An 8,287-nucleotide genomic window follows, 5' to 3' on the forward strand; every position below is an offset into this window, starting at 1 on the left:
AAGATGAGGTTCAGGGAATTTAATCTTCCTGGAGCACTCCCACTAGGGAATTAAGAACCCATCTGCATAAGTCATCAGGTGACGTACTTCCCTGCTTCACCAAGTGTATTAGTTTTTTATTGCTGTCTCAACAAATTGCCACAAACTTAGTGGCTTAAAGCAACACTAACGTATTATCTCGCAGTTCTGTAGGTCAACAGTCCGGTGAGGATCTCACCAGACTAAATCAATGTGTCAGCAGGGCTGTGTTCACTTTCGGAGGCCAGCATATCAGGTCGTGTCTCTCTCCCCAGTCACACTGACATCACCTCTGACCACAGAGAAGAGTCTCTGCTTTTAAGGATTCGTGTGATTTGAGGGGGTCCATCTGGATATTTCAGGATAATTTCCCATCTCAAGATCTGTCGCCTTCATCATATGTACAAAGCCCCTTTTGTTGTGTAAAGTAACATGTTCACAGGTTTAGGGGATTAGGAAATGGATTTCTTTGGGGGCCATTATTCTGCCTACCCTACCAAGTCAAGGCTAGAATGTAAAGACTTTCTGGCCTCCACCTTTCAACTTATTCTCGTGTCTTAACTTGTTGCCTGGATCTGGGTCTACCACCATACACCCCAAAATAACACTCTTATTGTTTAGTTTGAGCTCACCTGGCTTCAAGATGATACGATCGATCTACCACTTCCCCCATTATGTTCAATAACATCTAGTCATATAGAAAATGTATAAGAAATTAATTAATTTTTAAACTAAAAACAATGTGTAATTCTTTTTTCTAAAAAAATATATTTTATTGATTTTTTACAGAGAGGAAGGGAGAGGGATAGAGAGTTAGAAACATCGATGAGAGAGAAACATCGATCAGCTGCCTCCTGCACACTCCCCACTGGGGATGTGCCTGCAACCAAGGTACATGCCCTTGACCAGAATTGAACCTGGGACCCTTCGGTCCGCAGGCCGATGCTCTATCCACTGAGCCAAACCGGTTAGGGCAACAATGTGTAATTCTTAGTAACACCTGGCATCCACACAATACCTATATTCTGGGATGAGGGGAGCAAATATTTTTTTCCAAAATAATATACTCATTACAACAGCACCATGAAGAGGTACATAATACATTAAACAATGACAGCCAGTTTGGATTCTTTGAATAAATAAAAATGTGAATCTATGGTTTTTTTCAGATGAGGCCCTCCAGGGAATTCCCACCTCCCTTTTAGTGTATGACCTTGGCGGTCTCAGGAGGACAGAAGATTATCTTACTGTATTTTTAGATCCAAATGAATAAATAATCATTAGCCTATTACAAATTATGGTAATTTATTTTTAAAGAACTGTACCAATATATGTTTTGAAATGGTGGCCATATGTTTTTGCTACAATTTTGTTGATGAACGGCATTAGATTTTTTTACATTACATAAACTGAAGGCAATTAAGTTTAAGCTTCAAGGGCCCTAATTTTGTAATAGTAGTATTTGATCATATTTTCCTAAAAATAATCACAAAAATTGCATGAGTTTAAGAACAAATAAAATTTGGGTCCACCACCGACTGAAAGAGTTTTCTGTTTAGATTGCTTAAGTGTTTAATAATCACAATATTTTCTTTAAATCAATTGTTTTCTGATTATTATTATTATTTTTTCTAGAGAGAGTGGAGGGGTGGGGAGAGAAAGAGAGAACCATTGATTGTTTGCTTCCAGTTCCCACCCTGACTGGGGCCAGGTATGGAGCCTGCAACCGAGAGATACGTGCCTTGACTGGGAACCCTTGGGTCCGAGGGAGGACACTCTAACCACTGAGCTAAATAGGTCTGGTGTTTTCTAATTCTTAGGTGTGATAGACTATTTTTTTGTTGTTGTTGTTGTTTTTTTTAATGTATTTTATTGATTTTTTACAGAGAGGAAGGGAGAGGGATAGAGAGTTAGAAACATCGATGAGAGAGAATCATCGATCAGCTGCCTCCTGTACACCTCCTACCGGGGATGTGCCCGCAGCCAAGGCACATGCCCTTGACCGGAATCGAACCCGGGACCCTTGAGTCCGCAGGCCGACACTCTATCCACTGAGCCAAACTGGCTTTGGAGGTGTGATAGACTATTTTATTTGTCCACAAATTTTCATTCCTCTCAATCTTTGCCATATTTCCTCACCCTACTGACTTTGGACTTGCTTTGGCCAATGGAATGTGAGCCATTGAGAAGTATGCTACCTCCCAGCAGAAAATCACAATGCCCTTGTGTGGTTGGCTCTGTCCTTGAACTTCCGCTGTCCACTATGAGTACTGTGAGTCAGCTCCAAGTCTTGGCCACTCTATGAGTGAGTGGCCACTCTATGAAAGACAGGCCACAGTGCTGCTCAGCTCCTTTAGACTCATGCTTGTGACTTCTTTTATGGAGTCAATCCATTTCTCATTTGGTCTTCCTCTTTTCTTGATGCCTTCTATTTTTTCCAGCATTACTGTTCTTTTCCCAAAACCCTGCCTTCTCATGATGTGCTCGAAGTAGGACAGCTTGAATTTGTCATTTTTTAATATTTTCAATGTAGGTTTTTATTGATTTTAGAGAGAGAGGAAGGGAGAGGGAGAGAGAGATAGAAACATCAATGATGAGAGAGAATCATCTATCGGCTGCCTCCTGCATGCCTCCCTCCTCCCCCCCACCCCCTCCCTCCCGCACTGGGGATCGAGCCTGCAAGCTGGGCATGTGCCCTGATTGGGAATCAAACCATGACCTCTTGGTTTATGAGTCCACGCTCAATCGCTGAGCCACACTGGCCAGGCTAAATTTGTCATTTTTTTTTTTATTGCGATCCTTCACTGGATATGGAGTGCTCCAAAGAATTTCAGAAGAAGGATGGTCTATGTTTTATGGATGACAGGACAGTGAAGAGTTTGACTGCATTGATCATGAAAGCTATGGGTTGCTCTGAAAGAAATGGGTGTCCCCCAGCACTTGATTTGTCCTGCTGCGTACCTTGTATTGTGGACAGGAAGCCACTGTCAGGACCGAATATGGAGAGACAGAATGGTTTCCTATAGGCAAGGTTGTCAGACAAGGGTGCATTTTATCCCCCTATTTGTTTAATCTGTGAGCTGACGAGAAGTATGCTACATTTCATACAAAAAACAGGGTTCAACTCAGAGAAAGGAGGATTGAAAATTAGGGGAAGAAATATTAATAATTTAAGATATGTAAATGACACCATCTTACTGGCAGAAAGCAGCAATGTTTTAAAACAACTTTGGTTGAAATTCAAGAAGAAAGTGCCAAAGCAGGACTGCATTTGAACATCAAGAAGACAAAAATCATGACCGCAGAAGAAACACACAACTTGAACATAGACAATAAAGACACTGAAATTGTTAAAGATGAGTATTGCATGTCTCAAATAGTGGGCTGCTGCTTCAGCCTGGGTCCCAGAATGAGAAGATTCATAGAGCGCAGCCATGCTCACCACGAGCCCAGTTGACCTGTAGCCTTCATGTAATGGGAGCAAGAAATAAGTGTTTGTAGATGCATTGAGATTTGGCCATTATTTGTTACTATAGCAAAAACCAGAGTGACTGTCATTCTGCCTTTTTTATTTTACCATAGGTTATCTATCTATATCTATCTATCTATCTATCTATCATCTATCTATCTATCTATCTATCTATCTATCTATCTATCTATCTATCCATCTATCTATCATCTATCCCTTTTAGTATTTTCCTGAATATGCAGTATGTATATTACATTCTTTGGTTGCTTTAACTAGCATACTTATTGATGGTTGCCAGCAAGTCATTAAACATATAACTTCCCTTCCCTGGAGACAGTCTTTTGTATCTTTTTTCTCTTTATTTATTTATTTTTTCCAAGTAAATTGGCATGTATACACACACAAGGAAGGAAGCTTGCATCATTGGGGACTTCAGATCCCAACCCTGTGCTACATGCTCATCATTTTCTGAAAATGCAAAATACATCTCTGTCTGTTTTCTTGAAGTTATTTTATAAAATATGTGGAGTGTTTTTCCTAATTATTTGTAATTACACCCCTATAGAATTAGTGCAAATTTCCCCTACTTGTTTACCTAAAACCCATTATGTGAAGGAGGCTTTGTCCCCTGCTGGCACTATTTACATTTTAGAGCATCTAAACACGAGTCTCTTCTTCAGATCCTCTGCAATGTGACCACATTAATGTCGTTTTAATTTCTGCATTTCCACTAAATTTCCCCAATCAGTGATAAGATGTTATTTGTGTGTGTGGGTTCCTTAAAGATATTATTGCCTTAAACATACAAGATTATCAAGAAATCTATCCCTTCCCTAAAAGGTGCTATGATTCTAAACTATCAACTTTTTAAACTATGTGAGATGTATCACTCTTGAGACATAGTAATACAGATCTGTTGAAAAGGCGTCCTGGGTAGAAGGACGAGCTAGCTTTGAAAAGCAGCATGATATTCCCTTTATTTCATAATTGCTTTGATGGGTCTGACTGAGAGTGCACCCCTGGCCCTGTTTCAAACCACTCCTAAATCCGAATTGTGAAAAAAACTTTATTTTAAAAAATACATTTTTAGAAGTATCCAGTTGCAGTTATGTAAAATCTTGATGCTATTTAATTCATCTTAAATTTAAGCAAAGGAAAAGAGTAAAACAAAAAGTAAATATTCAGTATATTCAGTTCAAAAAAATAATCCAGGATGTAGAGAATGCTAGAATAAATTTATACCTTTTTATTTTCTGTGAGTTCAAATGTATCTGAAATTAAAATGTCCACAATAGGGGGAAAAAGATTTCAAGGGAGGTTATGCCATAAATTTTAGCAGGTACTCAACAAATGTTGAGAGAATAAATTAGACTGAGCTAAAAAGAAAAAAAAGTGACTTTTTTTTTCAGGGGCTAAGAAAATGGAAAAGGCACTTTTGGAACATTGCATGGTTATCTAAATTCAGGTTAGGCTGGTACCTATTTATAATTGATTGTGAAATGGGCATGTTTAATGGCTGGACCATATGTTTTCTTGTATTAGACTGAATGCTCCTTTACCAAAGAGAATGTCTATTCCTTTTAGGTTGAGACCAGCAGAGTATCCCAGGTCGCCTGTGAACACTTGTCTAAAGCTGCCGTTTGCCTTGGTGAGGACAATGCCAAGTAAATGCCCAGCACAGAGCAGAGCTTATTGATGCTGAACCCAGGCCGCAGGGAGCCTCGCGGTGAATCTTAGCCCTGGAACGCACCAGGACACTTTAGCCAACTACTTATTTTTTTCTAAATTTCCATTTATTCACTTGTAAACAAGGAATACTGATGCCCCTGTCACAAGACTGGGCAAGATTGGTGTAAAATTGGACAAGATTCTGGAAGTAAAGTGTAGTGGGCTGAATGGTGTGCTCTCACCCCCATCCCCATGCCAAAGATATGCATGTCCGAGTCCCCAGAGTCTGTGAATGTTCCCTTATTTGGAAAAAAGGCCTTTGATTATATAATTAAATTAAGAATCTTGAGATGAGGAGATCATCCTGGTTTGGCCAAGTGGGCCCTAAATCTAATGAGAAGTGTCCTTATAAGAGTGAGGCAGAGGGCCCAGTTGTCATGGCTCAGTGGTTGAGCGTCGTCCTATGAACCAGGAGGTCACTGTTGGATTCCAGATCAGGGCACATGCCTGGGTTGTGGGCTCGATCCCCAGGGTGGGGTGTGTGGGAGGCAGCTGATCAATGATTCTCTCTCATCATTGATGTTTTTATCTCCCTCTCCCTTCCTCTTAATAAAAATATCTATTTTTTAAAAAGTGAGGTAAAGGGACATTAGACTGACAGAAGAGGAGAAAGTCATTGAGGGCAGAGTTTGGAGGGAAGTAGCCACAGTCAAAGAGTGTCTTTAGCTATCAGAAACAGGAAGAGGCAGGGAATGGTCAAGTCTTAGGAGGGAATGTGGCCCTTCTGAATGCTGGCATCTTGATCTCAGATGCCTGGCCTCTACAACAGGGGGAGAATAAAGTTCTGTTTTAACCCTTTGCACTCGCTTGCTTTTTTCTCGATTCCTTTATTCTACTCGGGATTTAATTTTTTAAATACCCCAGATTTTACAAAGCGTGGCAGTAGAATAAAAAACTGGAGTTTCTTTTCATACAAACTTATTTATTTGGATTTTTTTATATTTCAAATTATTGATACATTCAATACAATTCGACATACGAGTTGCTACCGATGCTAACCGTGTCGAGTCACACTCGACATCCGAGTGCAAATTAAGCCACCCAGTTTGTGATAATTTGTTACAGCAGCCATAGGAAACTAATACACAAAGTTGGTGGTATAATAAGAGGTTTTTAATAGATATAAATTTTCTCTTTTTATTCTCAACCCATTATTATTGGTATGTACATTTTTAAAAGCGCTTCAACATTCAATGGTCCACATTTAAAGACTTTAAAGTTATTCACTCACTATTCAGTTCACATTTCTATGGCCCTTAATGGTTAAAGGGACAGAATACAGGATAGCCCTTGGAGTCTACATGCATCAACACAAAACTAGCCCAGTGTGTGCTCCTGGGAGATATATTGACTTTAGGGGCTGGAAAATTATTTTAGGAAATAGTTTCAAGCCATGCAATGTCTCTAGCATTTCTCACCCTGTTCCCTGGTTGCCAGGTACCTTCCTAGTCATTGTGACCACCCCAAATCTCCTGCCTCGCCAATCACCCCCCAGCTGTGATACTAGCCTCATTTAAACCACAGGTCTACACTCCAAGGCCAATCTACTTCAGGCCCGTCAGGCTTTCCTGTACTTCCTCAGAAAATGACTCTCAGTCTCAACCTCTGTCCTTAAAAGCTTTGTCTAAAACAGGACACATGATTGCTTAGTGTATCCCAAAATAGGCTCCCCACCCCATCCTGGCCTCTCAAAATCCACCTTTGGGTATTGGTTGTTGAGCATCCCAAAAAGAAGGAGCAGAATTGGGAAACGAATTTTAAATTTAACAAAAGAGCTCAATGTTATAAAAAAATAAAATTCATTTACTATTTGTGTATTTTAAGCTACATATAAGGTATATTTCAAGCCATCTAAACATGTAAGATGTAATGTAAATTTTCAGAAGATAGATATGATGTATCACAAATGTGTGTTCAATCAATAATTTTTAAAAAGTTACGCTTTTCCAAATTTAAAAAAAAAGTGTCAAAGCCTTAGTATTCATACTCTTTAGCTTAGTGGAGCCAGTTCTAGGAATCTATTATATATATAGTCTTAAACGTGACAAAAAAAATACACAGAGATATGCTTTGGAATATTGTTCATCATAATACAAATTTAAAACAACCTAGATGTTCAACAACAAAGGAATGAGGAGTGGTCTTGTAAATTATGGCACATCTAAATGATGGAGTCATATACAATGATTTAAAATCATGTTTACAAATATTTTAATGATGTAGGAAATACTCTTGATGGTAAAAAGTGGTATATGAAATTTATTCTGAGTAGAAAAAGTGAACAGATATTTTTCCAAAGAAAGCATACAATGGACAACAGGCTTCTGTAAAGGTGTTCAACATCGTTAGTCATCAGGGAAATGCAAATCAAAACCACAAGGAGATAGCATCTCACACCTGTTAGAATGGCTACTAGTATTATTAAAAAGACAAGTGTTAGTGAGGATGTGGAGAAAAGGGAACTCTTGTCCACTGTTGGTGGGAATGTAAATTGGTGCAGCTACTATGGAAAACATTATAAAGTTCCTCAATAAGTTAAAAATAGAACTAACATATTATCTGAGAATTCCACTTCAAGGTATCTGTCCAAAGGAAAAAAAAATCACTATCTTGAAAAAAATATCTGTACCTATATATTCATTGCAGCGTTATTTACAATAGCCAACACATGAAAACAATCTAAGTATCCATTAATGTAAGAATGGATTTAGAAATATGTGCCTGGCTGGAGTGGCTCAGTTGATTGAGAGTTGTTCTGTGCATCAAAAGGTTGCTAGTTCGTTTCCCGGTTGGGTCACTTACAGAAGGCAGCCAATCAATGTTTCTCTTTCACATTGATGTTTCTCTCTTCTCTCTCTCTCTCTCTCTCTGTCTCACTCTCTCTCTCTCTCTCTCCTCTCTCTAAGCATGTCCTCAGATGAGGATTAAAAAATAACAAAAAATTTTAAATATGACATATATATGTATACATACACAATAAACTATTGTTCAGTCATATGAAAGGAAATCCTGCAATTTGAGAGAACATGGATGAACCTTAAGAGCATTATGCTAAGTAAAATAAGTCAAACA

The sequence above is a fragment of the Eptesicus fuscus genome, chromosome 10, assembly GCF_027574615.1.
Source record: "Eptesicus fuscus isolate TK198812 chromosome 10, DD_ASM_mEF_20220401, whole genome shotgun sequence".
Classification (NCBI taxonomy): domain Eukaryota; kingdom Metazoa; phylum Chordata; class Mammalia; order Chiroptera; family Vespertilionidae; genus Eptesicus; species Eptesicus fuscus.